A 27,249-nucleotide genomic window follows, 5' to 3' on the forward strand; every position below is an offset into this window, starting at 1 on the left:
GTTCAGTAACCATCACAGTGGCAAACATCCAAAAAATGGTCTCCAGTATGACGAATTGGACAGCAACATGCCCTGATATGGTTCACGTCTACTGGCTGAAGAACCTGACTACACTCCATGAGCATTTGGTAGCACAAATGAACCAGCTGCTAGTCGATGAGAGACATCCGGAATGGCTAACCGAAGGCCGGACAGTCCTGATCCCCAAGAATCACCAGAAGGGACCGGTCCCTTCCAACTACTGGCCAGTAACCTGCCTCAGTACCACATGGAAGCTTCTGTCAGACATCATAGTAGCTAAGATAAAGAGGCACATGACTGAATACATGAGTGGGGTACAAAAATGAATTGGCTAGAATACCAGAGGCACAAAACAACAGCTACTGGTAGAGTGAGCAGTCAGGTGAGGTACCGCAAGACTAGGCTGACCAACTTGTGCACTGCCTGGGTTGATTACAAGAAGGCCTATGACTCAATGCCCCACACCCAGATCCTGAAATACCTAGATCAACACAACATCAACAGGACCCTAAGAGCCTTCATCAGGAACTTGAATAGGATGTGGCGCACAACACTAGAGGCCAACTTCAAGCCAATAGCACAAGTCACCATCAAGTGTCTACCAAGGATATGCTCTGTCCCCACTGCTGTTCTGCATAGGTCTGAACCCCCTCAGAGAGATCATTAACAGGAAGGGCTACGGATACCGACTACGGAATGGAACAGTTGTCAGCCACCCCCTCTACATGGATGACATCAATCTGTATGCCAAGAGTGAACAGTACAACGATTTACTGATCCACACCACCAGGATATACAGCCATGAAAATGTCATTCGGACTGAAAAAGTGTAGTTGGATAATAATGAACAAAGGGAAGGCAGTAGAACTGAGGGGAACTACCAGAAGGCGAGACTGCAGACATAGTGCACCTATAACTTCCACTTTCCCTCACTTTCAAACTCAGCTCAATACAGGCTGGGCTGGGTTTAAAAAAATTCAAAATACAAATCTATTTTAATTTGAATAGTTCGATATAGATTCATTAAATCCTGAAATCAAATTTTAAAAATAATTGCATTTTGCCAGAATCCTCAGAATCTCAGCTAAATGCTCACAAAACCACCAAACAGCTAAAACAGCAACGATCAAAGAGTAAGTGAACGGATTCTGCAAAAGGATGTTAACACAAAGTGCGGATCCTTCACCCGATAGCACATACACGGACATGTTGTCGTGTGCTGAAAGCAGACATCTCACAGATTCCGAAACTGAATGTTTCGTCACTCCAATCAAAATTCAAAAGAAGATGAAAACTACACTCTACATTTGAAAAACATCGTTATGAATTTTACTTTGCGTCTATCATGATAAAACCACACTTCCTGCACAGCTCTCTCTGTTAGTGTACTTCCAGACCAGTTTCCCATCAAAAATCTCTATTTCTGGCCTTATTCACTTGGTTATTAAGCATCAGTCTACCATTGTGTACAGTGTTGTTGGCCGGACAAGAAAGTCTAATTCAACGTTTCAACGTTTATGAATTATGCCAAATTGCAAAACGCTTTGCTGTTTCTTTAATACAACCTCTAACTTTGCTCTGCTCCACTTCAGCAGCATCAGTCTTTGTACAGGTAACATTCATATGTAGATTTCTTCAGTTTTTGATGTACTGCAGCATTTTAAAGAGGGTTGTGATCTATAAAAGCCCAGGCCAGGAAAATCTCCATGTTTTTCTGTGTTTTATCCTCAGTTACTTTGACACAAAGGGATATGCTGCGATGCTTGCACCTGATGAAGTATCACAAGTGTCAGCTTTGTTTTTATACCTAAATAGTTTACACTGAGTTTGTAATTGTAGAGAAATAGTCAATTCAATATGGGCATGTCATTTTCCAGCAAGAACCTCAGCTGAACCTAGTGCTCATATTGTTTTAGCCAGTCATCTTCTTGCTTGTCTTCAAGCCAGTTGGCCTCCACTTTGTGTACTTTCTTGCTGCTTACGTCTGTAATTCTCATGATCAAATCAATAAGGATAAAGATCCCAACTAGACCTAAATCTCCAAAAAGTTGATTCTGTTCATCTGGACGTAGCATTTTGTGGGAGAAACGTTTCGTCACTCATCCAAGTGACTTCTTCAGTCTCAGCTGACTGCAGGTTTCCCCAATCTTATAAACAGTACATTTGCATAATGACTGAAACCAGCCCACTGAAGGATCAATGGGCTGGGAGGTCACTTCCTTAATCTTAATTATGCAAATTCTCATGACCATTGATCAACAACCACTGACCATCATTGTTGATCAATGTTTCTCCCACAAAACGCTACGTCCAGATGAACAGAATCAACTTTTTGGAGATTTACTTCCCTGGATGATTGAGAATGCATCAAGACGTTTTAACTAGACCTAAAGTTAGTTCTATAAGAAGAGATCAATTAAAAATTACCAAATAATTTATTGAAGTACAGAGTTTGAGTCATGAATTATTTGGTGATTAGGCTGAAGCTACAAATCATAACAGAGTCAGACTATGGTAGGAAGTAGGGGATGAGTTCCCACAGTCTAAATACTGGAGACTTGCATGACGATGCATAATTAACCGGGATAAGGTGGAAATGGAGAGAAGGTGTGGCACACGAGTGAGAGTCAAGAATAGCAGAAGAGAACTGATATTCAAACCACACACAACACAGACTGACTGGCTTGGAAATGGCAAGAAAGCAAATGAAGACATATATTATGCCCCCTTGTTGTTGCTTTATTGGGTTTCTTTGGCTGGGGCATTCTCAGTTTTCCCACTAGTAGGCAGAATTACCCCTTGAGTTTGTGGCTTCTTCTCTAGTTATTTTGTGTACACTACACTGCCCCCTTTGGTGATGTGTTGTAAGCAGCAGGCAAAGTTCACGCAGGCAGTGTGAGAAAATGCCTGGAGGAGAAAACAAGCTGCACAGTTTTAAGCCCAGTTTACATTGTTGGGGAGTTTGTTGAGCCATAATCTGTAAGTAATCAATGTGTAGCTTTATTTTCTGTAAGATTTGTTAGTTTCCTGTTACTTAAGAGGTTATTCGAACTTATATGGAAAGATGTTTATGGTGAATGTAAAGCATAAGAAAAGCTATGTTGCTAACTTCTGGTTTTGGTTACAAAATAAGTTGATACTGATGCTTACGTATTATTTTACTGTATGTTCACAGTCTTACAAATTAAAATTTAGTTAAAGACACAAAGACAAAGCGATGTGTCCTGTCGTTCCTGGAACCATCTCCTCTTATGTTAAGCTCACTGCATTGAGTGAATAGCCATACATTCACCTGAGGGCAGCAGAACATAAGTGCAAAAAAGTTATGTAAAGAATAGACTAGCAGTCCGAACACCTTAGAAATCAGGCAGATGAGTGAATAGAGATTGTCCTTATTAAACTTACACATAAGCATCATTACCTTAAAACACAGACATTAGCCTGAGAACATCCTTACAAAACACTATGTCTAAAAAAGGACATGCATATGATAAACTGCAGGAACGTTTTTCACAACATCGTGTAATTAAATTCTTCTAGTTAAAAAAGAAAGATAAAGATTCCACTAGCCCCCTAGAACATCTTGGGATAATGGATTTTTTGTGGTTGATGGAGCGCTTCATGTGGGACAGGTGGGATTTACTCCCTAGCTTGACTCACAAACAGACAGACACTGCACCCAACCACAGCACCTAGTGCAGAGATTTGATGCAACACTGGCACCAAAGGCAAATGAGATTAACGTAGGGGAAAAGGAATTGAATCTTTTCTTGACAGATTTATAGATCCTGCTGGATCGAATACCAGCAAAAAGGCTGTAAAAGCCATCATCTGTGGGTTGAATTACACACAACGTGGAACAACTGGCTTGAGTTGGGAAAATACAACCACCCTTTTTTGATTTACTTGCACCCGCACCCATCACACACCCACCCACCACCATTATCATCCATAGGGGTATGTTGATGGGCATTGTTTTGTAATTTAGGATTGTAATTCAGTAGGCAAAATGTCTTTATGAAGCAGTCTTTGGCTCTTGATCTATGTTTGTCTATTGGCTTACAATAGAAACAATATTAATAACCATTCATCACAAGGCTCATCAACCCACATTTCTCTTCTTGGCCAACACATGAAATCTAAATATGAGCATCTAAGACTGCTGGCAGCCCTTGTTCCCTGAGCAATAATGTGTGGAGGTCAAATATTGCTGCACAGTCAATTCAACGATAAAAGTGTCTTTGCTTCTCTTGGGGGTTCTGTACCATCTAATATATTTGTAGAGTGAAGAATGCACTGCATTTAAAATCCAGTTTGCATCCAGGTGTGGCAGAATTGAAAATTTCCAGTGCCACTTCTGTTTAAGCAATGAGTTCTACAGACATGAATATCCACAAACCAGCAAGTACAGGTCATAAAAAATAAAGCTGTTTTATAGCAACAAATTTGTGTTACTTAGTTACTTAGGATATAAGGAGAAGACATATTCTGAATCTACTTCACACAGAGGAATTACACCTACTGGTCAGTACTAAACCCCAGGTAAAATGAGTAACTTTGATTATTAATCCAAAGATTTATGTTTCGTGCAAACCTTTAAAGACTTGGACTAAGACTAAACTTAAAGTCATTTATGGAACACAGCAGGAACAGATTAGGCTTGATGAGACAATGGAAGCAAAACTGAACATAATGCAGACAAAATGGAGACAAACAAAATAAAACATGGACAAAAAAGGAAAGACACGGCACGAAGATTAGCATGGCAGCATACAGGGGACACACATACGCACAGATGAGACAGGGAAAGAATGGACATGAAAGGGAACAACTAATTAAGTCTAAATTATGTAGAAAAAACAATAAATCCAGAAATACTTAATGCAGTAGCTCCCAAAGTGGGGGTGCACCCCCTAGGGGGGATGCAGAGCCATTGTAGGGGGGGCACAGTATGAACAAAAAAGAATGGTTGGACACTGCTAGCATAATGGACAGGTTTTTGATGGGGCTCCCACACAAATGCAAAGCAGAGGATGAAGCACTGTCAGATAGGCTTCCAAACCAAATTACTTCCAAGCTAAATACCAGAAAATATGATGAAGCATATCTTGTCTTTGGCTTCACCTACACAATGGTGGTGCCAAGGTAGGTATCCCTGACAGAATTAGTTTCCCCTGCATCGGGAGCATGTGCTGGGCTCTCCAAATTATGGACAAACAGTATCCCACGTTCTTGATTTTTAGTTGAAATCCCTGACAAACAGTATCCCACTGTTGTTTATGTTTTTAAACCCATTTTGCACAGAGACATTTTTTGAAAAATGTATTGATAGCAGTGTTAAATATCCTTACACAGTAAAACAAAAAAAACCCCAACTATATGTAAAATAATTACACCATAAAGATGGTTTGCTTTTCTGTTATTTAGAAGACGTATTTTATTGCAGCCTGTAATTAATTGCAGTTTACTTTTATTTATTTAATTCTTTACTAAAGGTTTGAGATGTGAAATAAACTGCAATAGAGTTTTAAAACAAAATATGGGTGTGTGTGGTTAAAGGATGTGTTTGTACAGTAGGGGTTTCTTGTAATTATGTTTAAACATGGTGGGGCCAAGCAAAAACAAAAGTTTGGGAACCACTGACTTAATGAATCCATACAAAGTCAAAACACTGGGTCAATAACCCAGCAACCATGCAACCTAAACATTTTTGCAGTTATAATCTTTTTTGACCCAGGTCAAAATTTTCCCTCCTCCACACCAGAGGGTGGCATTTTTCATTTTCTCTGCTGTTTTTGCTTTTGTAAGTTTCAGGTGGAGGCTGACCATTGATTGATGACTGAATAGGGCAGGATATATATTGGGACCCACCAAGACTGGTGTGGCCCTGTTTACTTCCTGCTTCTAACCTGGCTGTGTGTTCAGTTTGTTGTAAATCTTATTTATTATTCTAATTAACACATGAGTTTATTATTTATGCCATTGATTTAAATAAACAGTCCGATGAATCACTTGAAATGGTGCAAAGGTTTAAAAAAAGGTAAGGTTACCCAAAACCAAAAATTAATGTCAATTTTAGAATTATACAAAAAGGCCTTTTTTTTAAGGGAACACAAAATGGGTTAAAATATTTAAAGCTGTTCTGCAGCACTGGAGGTTGATTAAGCCTTGAAAGCTGGTGCTACTACTACAGGTGTTCCAACTTTTCTGGATTACTTACAGTGTTCCTGTGTTGGAACACACTATGGTACCATACCCTCATAAGCATCAGTTGAACAGTATTGTACTGCAGAAAGTAGTGTGTTGCTACAAAAATAGTGAGAAAAGGGGAATTAACAATGGAAGAGAGACCGACCATCATAACACTTAAAAATGTAGGTCTTTCCTACAGAGAAATTGCAAGGAAAGTCAGGATGTCAGTGAATACAGTTTCCTTCATCCTCAAAAGGCCCTCAGAAACTGGGGTAAACTGACAGGAAGAGGTCTGGCAGACCCAAAGCCACAACTGAATCAGTTGTGAATGAGCTGCTAACTTGTTCAGCCACAACTGAACGAATTATAGTAAGCAAGTCTCACTGTTAACTTTGAAGAGAAGACTTTGAGCTGCAGTTTTGACAGAATAAGTTGCAGCAAGCAAGAATAAGTTGAGAGAGGCTTGGCTGGGAAATGAAACACTGCCACTGGACTACTGAAAACTGGAAGATTAATCAAAGTTTGAAGTTCATCATGCAGGATCTTTGTACGCCATCAAATAGGTGAAAGGATAGTTCTACAGTATGTGGAATCAACTGTCAAACATGGATGAGGAAGTGTGATGGTCCGGGGTTGTTTTCCTGGATTCAGGGTCGGTGACTTGTACAGAGTGAGAGGCATCCTGAACCAAAACGGCTACCACAGCTTTCTGCAGCACCATGCACTACCCTCTGGTGTGCACCTATTCTTCGGTCAGGGGTTCATCCTAAAGCAAGACAATGACCCAAAACATAAGTCCAAGTTATGCCAGAACTACCTTAAGAAAAAATATGGGAAGAACTTAATGTAGAATATTTGATTTCTATTGTACAAAGAATGCCATGGGTGTGTTCAGCTGTTATACAGTGGGGCAAAAAAGTATTTAGTCAGCCACCGATTGTGCAAGTTCCCCCACTTAAAATGATGACAGAGGTCAGTAATTTGCACCAGAGGTACACTTCAACTGTGAGAGACAGAATGTGAAAAAAAAATCCATGAATTCACATGGTAGGATTTGTAAAGAATTTATTCGTAAATCAGGGTGGAAAATAAGTATTTGGTCACCTCAAACAAGGAAAATCCCTGGCTCTCACAGACCTGTAACGTCTTCTGTAAGAAGCTTTTCTGTCCCCCACTCGTTACCTGTATGAATGGCACCTGTTTGACCTCATCATCTGTATAAAAGACACCTGTCCACAGCCTCAACCAGTCAGACTCCAAACTCCGCCATGGCCAAGACCAAAGAGCTTTCGAAGGACACCAGGAAAAGAATTGTAGACCTGCACCAGACTGGGAAGAGTGAATCTACAATAGGCAAGCAGCTTGGTGTGAAAAAATCAACTGTGGGAGCAATCATCAGAAAATGGAAGACATACAAGACCACTGATAATCTCCCTCGATCTGGGGCTCCACGCAAGATCTCATCCCGTGGGGTCAAAATGATCATGAGAACGGTGAGCAAAGATCCCAGAACCACACGGGGGGACCTGGTGAATGACCTGCAGAGAGCTGGGACCAAAGTAACAAAGGTCACCATCAGTAACACACTACAACGGCAGGGAATCAAATCCCGCAGTGCCAGACGTGTTCCGCTGCTGAAGCCAGTGCATGTCCAGGCCCGTCTGAAGTTTGCCAGAGAGCACATGGATGATACAGCAGAGGATTGGGAGAATGTCATGTGGTCAGATGAAACCAAAGTAGAACTTTTTGGTATAAACTCAACTCGTCGTGTTTGGAGGAAGAAGAATACTGAGTTGCATCCCAAGAACACCATACCTACTGTGAAGCATGGGGGTGGAAACATCATGCTATGGGGCTGTTTTTCTGCCAGGGGGACAGGACGACTGATCCGTGTTAAGGACAGAATGAATGGGGCCAAGTATCGTGAGATTTTGAGCCAAAACCTCCTTCCATCAGTGAGAACTTTGAAGATGAAACGAGGCTGGGTCTTCCAACATGACAATGATCCAAAACACACCGCCCGGGCAACAAAGGAGTGGCTCCGTAAGAAGCATTTGAAAGTCCTGGAGTGGCCTAGCCAGTCTCCAGACCTCAACCCCATAGAAAATCTGTAGCGGGAGTTGAAAGTCCGTGTTGCTCGGCGACAGCCCCAAAACATCACTGCTGTTGAGAAGATCTGCATGGAGGAATGGGCCAAAATACCAGCTACTGTGTGTGCAAACCTGGTAAAGACCTATAGTAAACGTTTGACCTCTGTTATTGCCAACAAAGGTTATGTTACAAAGTATTGAGTTGTATTTTTGTTATTGACCAAATACTTATTTTCCACCCTGATTTACGAATAAATTCTTTACAAATCCTACCATGTGAATTCATGGATTTTTTTTTCACATTCTGTCTCTCACAGTTGAAGTGTACCTCTGGTGCAAATTACTGACCTCTGTCATCATTTTAAGTGGGGGAACTTGCACAATCGGTGGCTGACTAAATACTTTTTTGCCCCACTGTATGTGCCAAAGGAGGCTACTTTGATGAGTCTAAAGTTTAGAATACATTTCGGTCTATTAATTGGGCTGTCATCAAGTCATCAAAGAGGGACAGAAAAGAAGTTCAGACACCAACTAGGGAGGATCAGAAACGCAACAGTATTGTCATGCCCTATGTAGCCAGTTTATCAGAAAAACTCAGGAGATTCTTCTCCAAGCACGACATCGCAGTGTACTTCAGACCCAGCCACACACTCAGACAAAAACTGTTTCATCTCAAAGACAAAACTAAACACAAACCTTACAACGTAGTGTATGCAGTACAGTGTAGTGAGGAATGCTCAGACCTCTACATTGGAGAGACCAAACAGCCACTTCATAAACGCATAGCACAACATAAAAGAGCCACTTTGACGGGACAAGACTCCGCTGTCCATCTGCATCAAAAGGACAAAGGTCACTTTTACGAGGTGACCAATGTTTACATTTTGGACAGAGAAGACAGATGGTTTGAAAGAGGAGTGAAAGAAGCCACTCTATGTCCACTGTGAATGACCGTCTTTGAACAGAGGCAGTGGCTTAGGACACCAACTATCTGCCATCGATAATCCAGTTCTGAGATCCGTTCCCAGACACCTTAACGCCCACTCACATCCAGGGGCCATTTGACACGTGATAGAAATCACATGATAGAGTGGGACTAGGTTTCACAGTGGGTTCACCCAAAACCTTGGCTGATTGTGACCCACACCCGTTTTCACACCTTGGCTCGTATTATTAGTTAGAGGATCAATAGGGGGTCCATGTCCCCCTTGGGGGACACTCCCATAGGGTTTAAAATTACAGAATCTCCACATTTGCTCTTAGAACTGCAGCTTCTAGGGGAGTTAACCCCAATGTGATCTCTGGCTAGCTAACTTAATACGTAATTTAAAATAAAATCTATTATTTCCGACTCTCTGGTATCAATTTTAAAAGTTTTGTTGCAGCTTTTGAGCGTGGTAATTACGGTGGCCCCTAGAGACAAAGCATGTACAAACACTTACAAATTCCAAATATCACGTACAAACTCCAAAACACTTACAAATTCCAAAGCACTTACAAAATACAAAACACTTTCAAAATACAAAACACAGGCAAACTCCAAAACACTTACAAAATACAAAACACATGCAAACTCCAAAACACATGCAAACTCCAAAACACAACGGAAGTGCTCCAGGACGCTACGGGCAGTGTTGAGCTCGATTTGCAAAATAAACGGCAAGTTTGTTGCAAACACATGGGCTGTATCCCAATTCAGGGTCTTCAGCCTTAAAGTACGCAGCCTTAACGGTCTACAAGGGCTGCGTATTCAAAGACCGCTAAGGCCGGAAGTGCGAGGCTTGTAGGCTTCTGAAATGGGACGGTCTAGTCTCCGTCGTGCTGCCCAGGTTGCCTAGCAACCATGATACTAACCGCTGGAAACGTGTCATACAGCTTTGTTTGACAGAAATGAAGGAGAACATATTTTGTTCATTTGTTTGTTTGTTTCTACATGAGCTTTGTGTGATTTGATAAGTATCTGAGGCTGAGGAGGACTGTAAAACATGATTGTTGGGCTTCATTTCTGTACTGAACAGTCATTTTAAGATTAGCTAGTAAATAACAATTAGCTAATGTTGTTCATGAGACTAAAGTCATATCACTTTGGTAATGTAAATATAATATGGCCAATATTATAGTTATTATATTAATCATTATTAGTTATTACAGCAGTGAACATGAACTCTGTGTCAAATACTGAGCTTCAGTACAGATTCAAGTTGCAGTTATTTATATGTCTTATCACCTTAAATCTTCACTCAAAGACAAGTATCTTTGACAGTGCATACATAGGTGCATTATATATAAGAGACAAATGTTGTTCCTTCAGTATGTTGGCATTACTAAATTTGGCTCAATGCTTACATATATGTATAAAAAGAAAATGTATGAGCTGTGATAACTGTTTCTGATAAAATGAAGAGTAGACTAATATATTAAATATTTCTTTATTGGGTGAGAAAATCATACCATGTAATAACTGCTTTAAGTCATACAGAATAGATATCAGAGTCTTAAACAGGCTGACTTCTGCTAAATTGGTCAAACTGTGCAGAAAGTATACAAACACATAACATCCTTATAGAATATGATGTAACACTATAGATCAACTTACCTCAAAATGTATAAAGCATATAAACAATTACAGCAATATGATGGAACAAACACAGCAGAACTACTAATCCAAAATACTCAAAGCTTCATAGAACTGAAACAAACGTTTATTTTTAGGTCCATTCTGCTGCTGATACATACTTTAGGTTTCTGAACATTAAACTTGTTTCTGCCTTTTATAGTGTGTAACTTGAAGGCCCTGAGTACTTTCTCCCACACTGAAAACACTGGAATGATAAAATTATTTGAACATTACCTAATAAGACTGATTCAGGACAGACAATTAGTTATAACTTTCCTAGCAGTCCTTCACAAACAGGGAACAGTCTGTCTATTTTCTCCATCTGTCAGCTGTTGCTGGCTCTTCCTCCTCCTCTTCCTCACACCCTGCTGAGTTTGTCCTGGTGGATCATCAGGGGTGCAAAGCCTCACAGATGATGTGCAGCAGTGGGTTCCTCAGTCTGTCCTCACTCTGGACACTTGCAGTCGTCACACATGGAAATCAAATGTGTGATAAGTTGCAGGATTCAAACACAAATGTAACTTATAAATACATGTTCATACTTTTATTACACAATCAGAGAGAAAGAAAAAGAGAGAGAGTGCAGGACAGACAGACAGGTGACAGTCTCAGGTGTATACACTGCTACAAAACAGCACAAGAGAAGGAGGATTTAGTGTTTGTGTTATTACGAGTGCTAAACAAGAAGAGTTCCCAGATGGTACAGTGGACACATGTGTGACTCCTGTGATTAAATCATCTTTCTTTCAGCTTAACGAGTGAACCGTCAGCTCGTTCAAACAAACGTTAAAGTCCGTTTGGCTTGACACCACCGAACAGAGGCAGCAGTATAACATAGCTAACATTAACAGTGTCACGGCTGGGGGCGGCAGTCGTGTGGAGGTGAGGAGGGAGGATCCAAAAGCAGACAGTGGCTTAGGTGCAAGTGGGTTTTATTTACAGTGCACAATAACCAAGGTATGGGCAGAACTGAACATAAACCTGAACTGGAAAAGCTAATACAAAAGGAGGACATGGAGCGAGGAGCAGAGATACGCGGAGAAACACGGAATAACATTAAATACAGGGCAGATACACAGAGAAACACAGACGACGCGACGAGAAGCACAGGCAGACACAAACTATAAATACACACACCAGGTAATCAGGAAATGGCACACAGGAGGGGACACAGCTGGAACTAATGGGCATAACGAGACACAGACCTACAAAGTAAAACAGGAAACACCCAGACTGTTTTACAACACAAAACTCGGGGACCCGTACAGAGCACAGAGGGAGACTCAGGTAGAGAAAATAAACACGACAACCAAACCCCAAGAACCAATACAAAATCAGAATAAACTAGAAAATAATAATCACAAACTCAAAGCGCTGGGTCACCGACCCAGGACCATGACAAACAGTGCAGTGAATCGTGCTTGTGCCGTGATATTCAGGACTGCAAACCGAACAGCATTCACTGACTTTCAGCTTGTTGTGTTTGTGGATATATGACTGACTTTAATTATCCATAAAATCATCACATTCTCTGTAAGATTAAGGCCGACTATTGAACGGCGCATATTTTGAATTAAAGGCTTTAAAACCAAGTTAGTTAGTCGCTAATGTCACATAACTTTCCCGGCATGTGGTCAACAGTAATGTTTTAATGTTCTTCATTATTAAACATTTGCGCATAAATAAATGACATAATATTCAGTACTTACTTTTGAAAGTTTACTCTTCAGCTGCCCCGCTTCCGCCATTTTTTTCGGCAAAATTATCCACACCCACCGCTGCGCTATGAAGTCTGGGATATGTACTTCCTGGCTTGTGTAGTTACTAGGTAACAAAAGCTCAACACTGCCCCTAGCGTCCTGGAGCACTTCTGTTGTGTTTTGCAGTTTGCATGTGTTTTTGGGGTTTGCATGTGTTTTGGGGTTTGTACGTGTTTTGGGGTTTGTACGTGTTTTGGAGTTTGTACGTGTTTTGGAGTTTGTAAGTGTTTTGGAGTTTGCAAGTGTTTTGGATTTTGTAAGTGCTTTGGAATTTGTAAGTGTTTTGGAGTTTGTACGTGCTATTTGGAATTTGTAAGTGTTTTGGAGTTTGTACGTGCTTTGTCTCTAGGGGCCACCATAGGTCATAACATTCTTATTAATAAATTAATTAAAACATCATCATGTTTAACTATATTGAATTCAGTTTAGTTATATCTATATAGCGACGAATTTCAAAAGTCACCTCAAGGCTCTTAAAAAAAACACATTTTCTGTAGTATTTAGTTAGGTAGGTAAGCCTGAAGATCACAAGTCCTGATAATAAGTCCTTGTTAAGTTTATTGCACTCAGGGAGTGCCATATATTTGTGCATGTGCTATATATTCATTCAGTATTACCAAATGCCTTCACATTAATTAACTTGGCAAACAGGAGATGACTAGACAAACAGACATCTTAATTAATTGACAGATAACTGGGACAAGTAACTTGCAGAGATTGAGCTTTACAAAGTGAAGCAAAAGTGATAGATAATCACTCTTCAAACTCAGTCTTCATTTAAAATGTTTTTTAAAAGGCAACTTCAAAGAGAACACATGCAACTTACAAAATAGCTCTCCTTCTACTGTTGAAATAATGGATCTCTACATAGATCCCACTGGATGTTCTGATAAATAATGCGGGTTCCCAATGAGATTCCTAACCTTGGCTTTATTTAAGAGAACGAAAATGCTGATGTACCAAATTTTACTGATGCTTACAACATCCCTGGACTGAGCTGAGCATTTTCCCTTAAAAACAAAATGGCTTCAAGCTAAATACAAAGAACATTCAGGACCTCGAAACTCAAACCAGCAGCCACTATAAACACTATGACTTACCAAGAACATTGGAAATGAGTACATCTTTCTTTACATCAAATGAATACTACTGATTAAAATTTGAAGGATTTAATGTCTTTTCTCAATGAACTGCTTCCAAATCCACAACAAAATGATTTGTAACAGTATTAGTTACAGAACAAATGCTCTATTTTCTTTAAAAGTGCTGTGCATTAAAAGAAGCAAGACAGGTGAAATCCAAACCAACCCAGCAGGATACACAAAAGCAGAAGCAGAACCATCAATTACCCATCCCCACCCAACCCTCGACCTCCACAGTCCCACCGTACATACCCGGCACTTAAAGGAGTCTCTGGCCCACCGCAGCCAGGAGGAGAAAGAGGCAGGCCCAGAGAATCTACACAGCGAATATCCACAGGCGCAGAAAGCAGTCGGTGAGTTGTGACCAGTGGTGTGTCCAGCACGTAAATCTCTCACAATAGGTCCAGTTCCGGAGGCAAGTCAGAAGAAAGTAACTGGGAACAGGTGGAGCAATGGAGAAACTGGGGAGGGGGTGAAACCAAGTCCGCCAGACCCATGGCTGGGCCACATACATGCAAACTAAGCACAATTTCCTAAATCAGCCAGCAACAGCATTCTATTCTGCTTGAGCAATAAAAGTGCTTTACAAAGGCCATGTCCACACTAATACGTTTTTGTTTGAAAACTCATCTTTTTCTCTCTGTTTTGGCCTTCTGTCCACAATGAGACAGCATTTTCGGTCAAGGAAAACGCAGGGTTTTGCCAATGCTCTCCAAAGCGGATACATTTGAAAACGCTGTTTTCAAAAACGATGACACATTTCTGTCATGTGACCAATTAAACTAAGACAGCAGAGCGCATTACACAGCAGTTGTTTTATTTGCTCTCAATTTTGACAGCCCTATTAAAGATTAATATCAGTTTGTACATGCTCCAGATAGCTTTCCTCCAACTCTGTAATTCTCACTCGCTTTTGAAACTTTGTACTTTTGTGTTACTCACCTCCACCTCATTGTTAGTCCATTTAAAAAACTTGGTGCTTTTCCTTAACATTTTGCCGCGACGTTTCAAAGAGCCAGAAAGTAAATAAACAGCAGACAGAAATTACGCCGGTCGAATTGTCTTGCATTTCACGCATGCGCAGTACTGCAACATAAGCATTTTCGGCCGTTTCAACGTGGACGCACAACTCTCTAAAAACAACTGAAAACGATAGTGTGGACGCGGAGGGTTTTCAGACGAAAACGCTGTTTGCAAATTTATCCGGGCTAGTGTAGACGTAAATGGTAATGGTAAATGGCCTGTATTTGTACAGCGCTTTTACTAGTCCCGCCTAGGGACCCCAAAGCGCTTTACACGTCCAGTCATCCACTCTCACATTCACACACTGGTGGAGGTAAGCTACAGTTGTAGCCACAGCTGCCCTGGGGCAAACTGACAGAAGCGAGGCTGCCATATCGCGCCATCGGCCCTTCTGGCCAACACCAATAGGCGGTAGGTGAAGTGTCTTGCCCAAGGACACAACGACCGAGACTGTCCGAGCCGGGGCTCGAACCGGCAACCTTCCGATTACAAGGCGAACTCCCAACTCTTGAGCCACGATCGCCCCGTAGCCAAACACAAGCCTCACCCACATGCATTCATACAACAAGTTTATCTCTAACATTCACACTGCATCAGGAATGCATCAGGAGCAATTTGAGGTTCAGTATCTTGCCCAAGGATAATTTTTGCATTCAGACTGGAACAGCCAGGGATCAAGCTACCAATCTCCCAAAGCCACCCCACCCTGGCATATATTCATGTCTCAACAGTATGTCCAGGTTCCTTAACACATACATGGATGTTGTCTGTGTCTAAAATGGTATGGTTATAGTAATGTTTCTCTTGCTCAGATCTAACCTGGGAATCCTTACTGTAAGCACGCCCTGGCTGGGATTCAAACCAATGACTGTAGAAAACATGGACGATGCGACAGCGCCTCCTCTCATTGTGCAAAAATGAAGCCAAAACACCCCGCTTGTGGAGGCTGCTATCTTGCATTTTTGGAGCCAGAGTCTGCGCAGTAGTGACTTGACGTGGAGCGACTGTTTAATGCTCCCGCCCACACACCCGCTGGACGTGACCTCAAACACGCCCCCCTACACTTTTTATGTAGCCTGGCTGCTCGAGTTTTTTGCTGGCTTACCGCGATTGACGACTCGTTTAACCCTTTAAGACCTACCATAGACCCAAGTCCGCCAGAGCTTATATTATATTTTTACATGCTGTAGTGCCATTTTTTGGAGCATTTCAAGTTGTTATACATCAATACAACCATTATAGTAATTTAATAATATGTATGCATTAAGTGCATAGTAACTACATAAATTGCAAAAAAGTTCAATAAACTACAAAAAAATTGAAAATCGTTTTGTTTTTTAACATATATTTCTAGTTAGAGAAATTTAAGAGGCTTATCCCTCAAAACTGTAAATACAAAAAAGTTGCACAAAATAGTTTCCCACCACAGGAAATTTATTTTGAGTGTCTTCATAGTTTTATTTTTGAAATACACCAATTTTTATACACTGCAGGAAAAACGAAAATAAATATTATAATGCAAATTTGCAAAAAAACAGCATGTGCATCAAAATAAACTATTTCCAGCAGTGCAATATGAGTCCTAAGCATCCCAGAAACGACACAGAAAGTCATAAAGTCAAAGATAACTTTTAAAAACACCAGTATAGGCTCATGAGGCTATATGGTAAAAAACTACATTTCCGCGAAAATGACGTCACTTCCGGTTTCGGGCAGGTCATGGCGGACATGCAAAAGTTCGCGCTGACGTCTATTCCAAGTAGGAAGTGTTATGAACAGCTGATCGGATCGGCAAAGCGTGTTTCTGGAATATTATGTTTTTGTTGCTGCAAGTGCTTTTTATGCAGTTTTTGCAAAGCTATATGTGGAAGGAAACTGTGACCTAGGACAAGCTGATGGCATAAGATGTAAGTACAACTCCTCCAGTTTCATATGCAAAAAAAATTATTGTGCTAGCTCACGTGGTTGCAGAGCTACCGGGATTTAAAAATAGTTACGCAAAACAGAGCGTGCCCACCGGTTTTAAAGGGTTAATTAAGGTAAATACAACCATGTCACTATTATAAAAAAAGACACACAGCTCATCATCTTATAGTTCTAATATCACTCTTTTGTTAATTTGTTTGCTAGATTAGCTACTAGCATACACACTGTGTTGGAGGCTTGTTGCTAGCTAGTTAGCGATGCTACACACCTGTTACTCTAATAGTCTGTATTATTGAAGGATTCAGCACTTCTTATGTTTTTTTTTATCCATTTTTAGACAGCGATGAGATCATCTGCACACTCCACAGAGGCCCAGAGTTACTGTTAATATCAAAAATGTAATGCTGTCCTTTGAAATTTTAACATAAGACTGTGAGTGTAATGGATCTAAAACTGTTTAAATCTTCAAAGCCCTCTACAGCCTGGTAACATGGAAACTTTAAAAACAGCAGCATGATGTTTCAGTAGTGTAGTGTAATTTGTTCTTTTTATTTAATAATAGAGTCCATATTATATCAGCAGCTACATTCACCATGGGGAGAAACTACTGAGGGAGACCATGAGGACTAAGCTGGGTTTTCTGGGTCCAGAGGTTTGGAGAAACTTCTTCCTATTCTTTCAACACAGCTGTCCTGTGCCAGAAGTTCTGTTAACCCGCTGTAAGAGGCATCATTTAAGAAACAACAGGAAGACTGAAGCTCATGGCATTGATCAAGCAGGACTCATGATCTTCACCAGCAGCTCCCTCACAGGGAAATCATCAGCACTCCTCTGTAGGCCCGCGCCAGAAGATGGATAAACCCAGCATTTCATTAACACTGTGATGGAGACCTTTGCTTTGTGTAATGTTATAAATACTCGGATACTCCCCAGAAGCTCTGGACTTTTACATAAAGACATTATATTCAGTCCTGTAGAAAGTTATATATTTAAAAATATATGATCCTCTCTGGTTACTCTGGTATGAATAACTCTGAATTACATTATGGTAAATAACACACTATCTGCAAAAAACTGTTTGTAGTTCAACATACAAGTGATGACCTTTGACCTTCATCAGGTTTTATTTAATTGTGTCAGAGAAAATCTCATGTGCTCTTCATACAGCTGAGTACATCAAGTGTTTAAAACGGAAGCTGTGCAGGTCTGAGATCAGCAGCTCTCTGAAACACCAAACTGAGGTCCTGTTAATGCTGATGTATAGTGACACAGTTACACGGGTGATTAATCCTTTTGACTTTTTGTCTTTAACTTCATCAATAAAACAGCTGCAGCTTTCACTGACAGCACATGTGGTACTTTAACCTTTGTACTATTTTCATCAGTTCATTTTGCATCTGTCTGATGTCATTGGGTGGTGCTGAGGTCCGAATCTGAGGGCAGCTCCTGTAATCACAAAGAGAACAGAATCATCACAAACTCAAATATAAATTTTATCCCTCAAAATTGAAATAAAGCTGATCCTTCTCTGTTCTCACACACTCAGGATCTGAAGTTCTCTTACATTTTTTTTTTCAGTATTACAGTACACTACAGTACTTTAATCCATCGTTACTGCTTAATGAGGAGTTACTGAAGTACAAGCTTTTTTTAAAAAAAAAATGGTGTTACTGTCTTTACAGATGTGGCAAGAGACTGAAAACATGCTGTTGTTTGCACATATTTAATATTCAGCTCTGCACAGGAGCTGAAGCAGAGTGCAGCCTGTTGCATTTACAGTACAATACAACACAATATAAGTACAGTAACAGTAATTAGTGACTGAGCAGCCCGGGACGTTTCTCTTGATTTCTTGATTTCTTTAGTCAGGGTAAATCCATTCACCTGCACGGGTTAGCTAAATGAACTTTACAAAACAAGTTTCCCCGACAGCTGAGTGCTCATTTTAGCTAGCTAGGTCTCAGGACCTAGCTAAGGACGGCAGTTACGGATTAGCTTACAAACACGTTTAACTTACCGAGTGCAGCGGAGCCTCGGGTCCTTCTGTCAGGTAGTCCAGTTTACTGAAGAACACCTCAGGCTGTCAGGTTAAAACAGTCGGTCGTGTTTTTGCAACGTTAACGCTGGGCGTCCTCTCAGAGCCTACGCTCTATCTGCTATTCCCGAACAGAGATAAGCAGTTTCTCTGTGACTGCAGCTGCCAGTCAAAGCTGCTATGATGATGGAGAGGAGACCCCTTGGACATCAATTAGCGTGATGAGAACTATTGAAAACAAAAGAAAGAATCTTTGGAAAAAAATTATCTGAGGAGAATTAATTTATTTTAGTCTGACCCCAGTCCCATCCGCTAACATGGAGGCGGCAGGGTTTATGACCTATACTGCAGCCAGACACCAGGGGGCGATAAAGACGTTTTGGCTTCATTTTTGGGGAGCTGTTGCGTTGTCCATGTTTTCTACAGTCAATGATTCAAACCAACCGAATCAACAAGTTCATCACTAAGAGCTAATAAGAAAACAAATTCAGGAGTGAAGTGACCTTTAGTCAGCTCTATATGAATGAGATGAAGCTGTACGCCAGTAGTGAGTGAGACTAAGGCTACGTTCACACTGCAGGCGAAAGCGCATCAAATCCGATTTTTTTGACCCTATGCGACCCATATCCGATCATGGTATGACAGTGTGAACGGCACAAATCCGATATTTTTAAATCCGATCTGGGTCACTTTTGTATGTGGTACTGAATCCGATACATATCCGATGTTTTAGAAAGCAACTGCTGTTTGAACGGTCATGTCACATTAAATCCGTCTTTTACGTCACCGACATAAGACAGACGGCAATTATCAGCGCCGGAGAAGCGCCCGAGAAGACATCACGAACACTTCCTGGCCATCCAGTGTAGATGTCAGTGAAACTGTTGGTAAGACAACGTTGGAGAAACGTGAACATTTTATTTGTACTGTATAATCTGCAGATTCTGACAGGAATCTGCAACTATCCTTTGAAGCACCGCTCCTCTAAAACAGCAATAAGGATAATTATTAGGTTATTTACATTATTATGTAAATAACAAAATAACTTAAAGCAAAAATTGGGAAACGTAAAGTCCGAAGTCTTTATATTAAGGGCCATCAGTCAAACAATACTGTTTGCTCTGGGTCTAAACAGAGCCGTTGTGGGTGACGTCTTCTTTTGCGCATGCGGGCCGCTTTGAGCGTTCACATTAGAGCGCGTTTGCTGTCGCATTTTATTTGTAGTGTAGCAGACAAAAAAATCGGATTTGATCAAAAAATCGGAATTGAGCATTAAGACCTGCAGTGTGAACGTAGCCATAGACTCGCTGATCCACCTCACCATGATTTACAGCAAAGACATCAGATTGTCAGTTATGTTTGGCAACTGTCAAACATGCACAATATGTTTGACAGTTGCAGGTGCAGTTGAAGAATTTGGAGATAGTCATCGATCTTTATTTTCCCAGTACACCAGTAGCAGTACACATGAGTCAAACTTAAAGCAGACTTTTGAACAGGGGTTTCTTTCTGGTTCAGCATACTCTTAGTCCACTGTGATGTAAAATTAGTGTTCAAACAATTTCCAGTTCAGTGTTTTATAAGCCTTGGTGTTTCCTAAACATCCTAATGAACTTCTTCTCATCTGAGAGTGACAATTTTGATCCTCCAGGGGGTGGCTGTAGCTCAGGTGGTAGAGGCCGGGGAATGGTGAATGTCAGTACCACAATTCAATTCAATTCAATTTTATTTATATAGCGCCAAATCACAACAAATGTCGCCTCAAGGCGCTTCATAGATACAGAGAAAAGCCCAACAATCATATGACCCCCTATGAGCAAGCACTTTGGCGACAGTGGGAAGGAAAAACTCCCTTTTAACAGGAAGAAACCTCCGGCAGAACCAGGCTCAGGGAGGGGCGGCCATCTGCTGCGACCGGTTGGGGTGAGAGAAGGAAGACAGGATAAAGACATGCTGTGGAAGAGAGACAGAGATTAATAACAGATATGATTCAATACAGAGAGGTCTATTAACACATAGTGAGTGAGAAAGGTGACTGGAAAGGAAAAACTCAATGCATCATGGGAATCCCCCGGCAGCCTACATCTATTGCAGCATAACTAAGGGAGGATTCAGGGTCACCTGGTCCAGCCCTAACTATATGCTTTAGCAAAAAGGAAAGTTTTAAGCCTAATCTTAAAAGTAGAGATAGTGTCTGTCTCCCGAATCCAAACTGGAAGCTGGTTCCACAGAAGAGGGGCCTGAAAACTGAAGGCTCTCCCTCCCATTCTACTTTTAAATACTCTAGGAACAACAAGTAGGCTTGCAGAGTGGGAGCGAAGTGCTCTAATAGGGTGATATGGTACTACAAGGTCATTAAGATAAGATGGGGCCTGATTATTTAAGACCTTGTATGTGAGGAGCAGGATTTTGAATTCACAGTCACCTACTAACCGGAAGGTCGGTGGTTCAATCCCCGTCTGCGCCAGTCTGCATGCCAAATATCCTGGTGGAAGTTACTAACCCCAGGTTGCTCTCCTATGCATCCATCGGAGTGTGAATGTGTATGTATGTTAGTCAGATAGCACTAAAAGTGATTGGGTGAATGAGTTATATAAAGCACTTTGAGTGCTCAAATAGAGTAGAAAAGTGCTTTATAAGAACAAGTCCATTTACCATCTTCCATACCTTGACAAAGTGGTGAAACATCACAATAAAGAATAATTTATGGTCCCATACATACACATATGGGTGTAATAGGGCAATCGTCAGTCTGCATGGATGACATCAAGCATGAATGAGAGCCACTCTCTCAAGCGCCGTTGAAAATTTTCTACAGAAATTATCTATTTGTGCATGTAATATTAAAAGGGAACTTCTGCCTCATTACAATAGGCTTAATGCACATGGGACCAGGAGGAAGAACTAATTCCATATTTAATTCTAAACCTATCATCATGATGATTCACATAATATGGAAAATACTATTCCATGTTTCTTTACTAGACTAGTAATATATATTTTACTGGCTGGGATAGCGGCTTCATCTCAGTAGATAAAAAGTTATCATCTAGAGTTCAGAGTACTGCAAAGTGGATGTAACCATGCTGAAATCATTTGCCTAATAAGCACTAATTATAGTTCAAGGGCAGTGAAATTAAAAGGACATTGCAATAAGTTAATGGAATTGCTGCCATGTTTGAAGGAGTATAAATAACATGTAAATATAGTTGTGCTAATGCATGTGGTAACCAAAGCAATAATCAAAGCCTCATTACAACAAATTGTTATTTAAAATGAAAATGAATTTTTATTATTCTTTACTTTGGAGTAAAACTTTCAATAAAACAAATGAAAAAAACACATAAATTAAATTCTGAGAGTGCAATATATGTTTAAATTATATATTTAAACATATATTGCATATACACATATATTATGTAGTAAACTGTTAAGCATACATTTCAACACCCTGAATGTACACATCAGTAGTCATTAAAGAGGGAATTCCATGAGGGAGGTCACACATGTTGCAGAGATAACAAGCTCTCCTCAGTGTCCCCAGCAGTAGTAATGCATAACCACAAAGCATCTATATCTGAGTACTGCAACTGATAACTGGCACTGGGCTGCCTATTTTTAGCTTTAGTGGAAAAAAATACAGTACACTTTTTGTTTGACAAGAAACCAGCTTGGGCTGTCAAAGCTCAATGACAACACTCACATAACATCTATCTTTTATTACTTGCAGACAAAGAGAAAAAGACAGTTTTTTTCCTCACTTTCAACATCTCAATATTGCTAAATACATATTGCTTTTCCAGTAACCTTGGCCCAATTTCTTTCTTTCTCCCTACTTTGATACCTTCTGGCATTTCCATTTGGGTGAGAGATCATGCTGGTGCTCAATTAAAAATACGAAGTTACATGCAATCTCTCTGCAATCAATCCAAAAACAAAGTCAGCTCAAGGTGACGTCTAACACCCTGCAGTTGTGTTTTATAATCATGCTAGTCTTTTCTGAGCCAATCATAGCTCCTTCCAAGTCAGTGAGCTGGCATGAGTCATGACAGCTACTCCCTTTCAATAAAAGGGACTGTTAAAAAAAAACCAATATCTTACACTTTTTCATGAGGAGCCCCTTAATTTTCTTGTTGATTCCGTTTATCAATCTCTTGTTATAATTTCTACTTTTTTGAAACTGTTTTGCAATACTGCACTTGCACTTTTTACTTTTTACTAAAGCAATATGTCTCAGAAGAGATCAAAGACAACCATGTCATCACAATGAGTGATACCAGTTTTCTATGAATACACAATGCATATAGTTCACTCAGATACATGCAGGGCTCTAGAGTGCGACCAAATTTTTCAGTGGCGCGACTAAAAAAAATAATTGGTCGCGTAAAAAAGAAAAAAAAAGTTTCCACAACTCTGAAAGTCTCAATGTGGTCAACAACTGACACACATCATGCCCCTATCGTGTATCCCAATCAGAGAGGTCCCGCCCCTGACTATCTCTGCCGTGGTCCTGTGTGTCGTTTGAAAGTGCAGGTGGAAGAGGGAGGTGATGAGCTTGAATAAACCGATATCGATTCAGTAAATTCTGAAATCCTTAAATATAAATGTATTTTGCCAGAAACACCAGAATCTCAGGTTAAAGCTCTCAAAAAATATTTCAACAACCACCAAACAGCTAAAACAGCAAATGAGAGCACAAAGACGTAAATACAGAGCATGGAATCAGCTTTCTCTTTCTCGCTTTTTCTCCCGACGGCCCATACACGGACACGCTGTCGGGGCTAAAAGCCGACAGCTCACTGATTCTGATGCGTTGGCGGGTCCTGCGCTTTGGGTTTACGTCTTTTTTGTGCTAGATTCTGAGTTGCAGGTTTTGTCTCTCTCCAACCAAAATTCACTGAACCAGCATCAAAACAAGATCCAAACTACGATTCACATTTGATAAATATCGTCAATAATTCCCTCTTACTTTTGATGTTTTGCTTCCACCACGATAAAATTACACTTCATGCAGAGCTCTCGCTCTCTCTCTGTGTGCTTCAAGAACAGTTTCCCATCTCAAATCTCTGTTTTCTGTTTAAATTAAATGTCCTTTGACAAGAAAGCCTAATTTCTGCTCTTCACTACTGAAGAAATTTATACTTTTTAAAATTATGCAATATTGCAGAATATTTTTAAGGTTATCTGCTATAAAAAGCCAGGCCAGAAAAATCTCCTTCATAGTGAGTAGCCTAGGCCCGACAGAAGTGGATGTAGCTGTGGGTAATACGAAAGGATGAAAAGAACGATTGATAACTTTTTTGATAAGTTAAGGCCTGATCCGTCTGAAATTTATAGCCAGTGCTCTGACACAGAGCTATCAATCTCTGAACACTGAAAAAGCACAGAAAACACATTATATGCTGCAATAAATGCACTGCTCAAGTGTCCCCTCTCCTCACTGCCTTTCAGCAGCAGGAAGAAGCAAACAGGTCGTCAGAGGAGGCCGATGTGATGATTAAGTTTAACATTGTCTACAATATTGCCAAAGTGTGCCAACGCACTTTAACCACAAGCACTTTTTCAGTAACTTATCTTTCTTATAGAAATGTGCTCCAAATAAAGAACTTTGTGTTGACAAGATTGTTAGTTAATCATTTACAAATCAATATTGTCTGTATGGACAACAAATTTCCCCCCAGAAAAGTGCACATGTAAACTGCAGTGTTAATCGATGCGGTTGAAAAATTGGGGTGTGCCTAAAAGTTAGTCTAGAGCCCAGACATGTATTTATATTATATATTGCTTTTTCCCCCCCTCGTTGTATATTGTTTTCTTTACTTTACTTTTGCACTTTTGTGGTCCAGCTCCCAAATTTCGCTGTGCAAGAAACGACACAATGACAATAAAAAGCTCTAAGTCTCTAGATCTAAATCAGTTGGTGCAATGTGTTCGGTGGGAAAAGTGCTAGCTAGTAGTAGCAGCAGTAGCTGTCTTAAAACTGAATTTAAAAAAAAAAAGAATTTACTGTCCCTTGATTAGGTTTCCTGCCATAGAAAGAGAAGCCAGTCCAGTTTCTTCCTCATCTAGGCAAAGAGAAAGAACATTTACATGAAAGAGTTCTCCTTGTATGTTGTTTTTAGACAGCAGAATGTAGATCGGTGAGTCAAAGTGGCAGAGTGAGAATTGCAGATTCAAGGAGCATAGCAACACAGCAGCCATTCATAGATGAAGAACTTCTTATATGTCAGAAAGTCATTAGGAGCAGTTGCTGGTGCTTATGCTACAATGCTACAACGAATTCCTAACTGAAGATATTAAGACCTCACTTTTGCCTTAGGAACCAAACCTATTAATACCCCATGGCATTTGCTCTTTTATCTATTTTGCCAATAGTAAACCAAAATGAAAAAGCCCAGAGGTAAAATGCCTTTGTTCAACATTTACAAGACAGCACCTCATTACAACTCCAACTGTATAGGTGAAACTCGAAAAATTAGAATATAGTGCTAAAGTTAATTTATTTTAGTAATTCAACTTACAAGGTGAAACTAAACTATAGACTCATTACATGTGAAGTGAGATATTTCAAGCCTTTATTTGTTATAAATTTGTTGATCATGGCTTACCAGCTATGAAAAGCCCAAATTCAAAAGAAAATTTGAATATTACACTAAATCAATAAAACAAGGATTTTAAATAGAGAAATGTCAGACTTCTGAAAAGTATAATCATGCATATGTACTCAGTACTTGGTTTGGGCCCTCTTTGCATGAATACTGTCTCAGTGTTACATGGCATGGATGCAATCAGCCTGTGGCACTGCTGAGGTGTTATGTGAGCAGCCTTCAGCTCTTCTATATTGGCCGGTCTTGGGTCTCTTATCTTTCTCTTGGCAATGCCCCAAAGATTCTCTAGTCCAGGTGAGTCAGGTTAGGTGAGTTTGCTGGCCAATCAAGCACAGTAATTCCATGGTCAATGAACCAGGTTTTGGTACTTTTGGCAGTGTGGGCAGGTGCCAAGTCCTACTGGAAAATGAAGTCAGCATCTCCATAAAGCTCGTCTGTGTTCCAAAATGTCCTGGTAGAAGGCTGTGTTCACTCTGGACTTAATAAAGCACAGTGGACCAACACCTGCAGATAACAAATTAACACAGACTGTGGAAACTTCACACTGGACTTCAAGCACCTTGGATTGTGTGTCTTCTTCCTCTAGACTCTGGGACCTTGGTTTCCAAATGAGATGCAAAATTTGCTCTCATCAGAAAAGAGTACTTTGGACCAGCAACAGACCAGTTCTTTTTTTTTTCTTCTTTAGCGCAGGTAAGACACTTCTGACGTTGTTTGTTGTTCAGGAGCGGCTTGAGGAATACGACATTTGAAGCCCGTGTCCAGGATCTGTTTGTGTGTGGTGACTCTTGATGCACTCCAGCCTGAGTCCACTCCTTGTGAAGGTCCCCCATACTTTTGAATGGCCTTTTCCTGACAATCCTCTCCAGGATGCGGTCATCCCTGCTGCTTTTGCACCTTTTTCTTCCAAGCTTTTCCCTCGTAACTATTAATGTGCTTTGGGAACATCCAACTTCTTTTGCAATTAACGTTTAAGGTGTTTCCTCTTTATTGAGGGTGTCAGTGATGGTTTTCTGCAGAACTGTCAGGTCAGCAGTCTTCCCCATGATTGTGATTCCTACTGAACCAGACTGAGAGATCATTTAAAGGCTCAGGAACTTTTGTTTTGGCTTAATTAGCTGATTATAGTGTGATACTTTGCGCCTACAATTTACAATATTCTAATTTTCTGAGCTTTTGAATTTGGGGTTTTCATAAGCTGTAAGCCATGATCAACAAAATTATAATAAATAAAGACTTGACATATCTCGCTTTGCATGTAAAGAGTCTATATGATATATTTGTTTCACCTTTTAAGTTGAATTACTGAAATAAATGAACTTTTGCACGATATAATTTTTCGAGTTTCACCTGTATATCAGCTATTCCTTGCATCTACACAGACTATAGCCATTGCAGAGCCATTCAGTAACCTGACTGTTGTGACACAGTAGTTTATTTGTGTTTTGATTTTGAAGAAATATTCAGCTATGATCTGAGACACACCATATGTCATAGTGAAGTATCTTCCTTGTGTTACTACTGCTTTAAAACAAACAACAATTTGCTGTTTAATTCAGGTTCAGCCTTGCTTAATATAACAGTGACTGATGGCTTAACTGCTTTGCTTTCAAGTGGTTCTTGACAAGCAAATACAGCTTAGAAGTGATAATTGGATTTATTAATAAACGCTCAAGTTTGAGATTCATAAACATTTTTAACCTATTTGATGGCTTTAGGTTGTGAACATCTAACGTCCAATTTGGCAGACACATCTCTAGCTATGTGACTGTGTCAGACCAGTTGTGACTTTTCTGTGTGGATGTGCATGTTCTCTGTGTGATCTTTCACTCTCC

General features: G+C 40.2%; 1 protein-coding gene and 1 pseudogene across 1 annotated transcript in view; one reads left to right on the forward strand and one right to left on the reverse strand.

Annotated features, from left to right (window-relative positions):
• ntm (neurotrimin) overlaps nucleotides 1-27,249 on the reverse strand; it is a 358,272-nt gene that overhangs the window by 127,469 nt on the left and 203,554 nt on the right. The window lies entirely within an intron of this gene.
• LOC148100834 (uncharacterized) lies at nucleotides 48-9,480 on the forward strand (annotated as a pseudogene).

Source organism: Neolamprologus brichardi, chromosome 10 (assembly GCF_056152115.1).
Source record: "Neolamprologus brichardi isolate AB-2024 chromosome 10, ASM5615211v1, whole genome shotgun sequence".
Taxonomy (NCBI): domain Eukaryota; kingdom Metazoa; phylum Chordata; class Actinopteri; order Cichliformes; family Cichlidae; genus Neolamprologus; species Neolamprologus brichardi.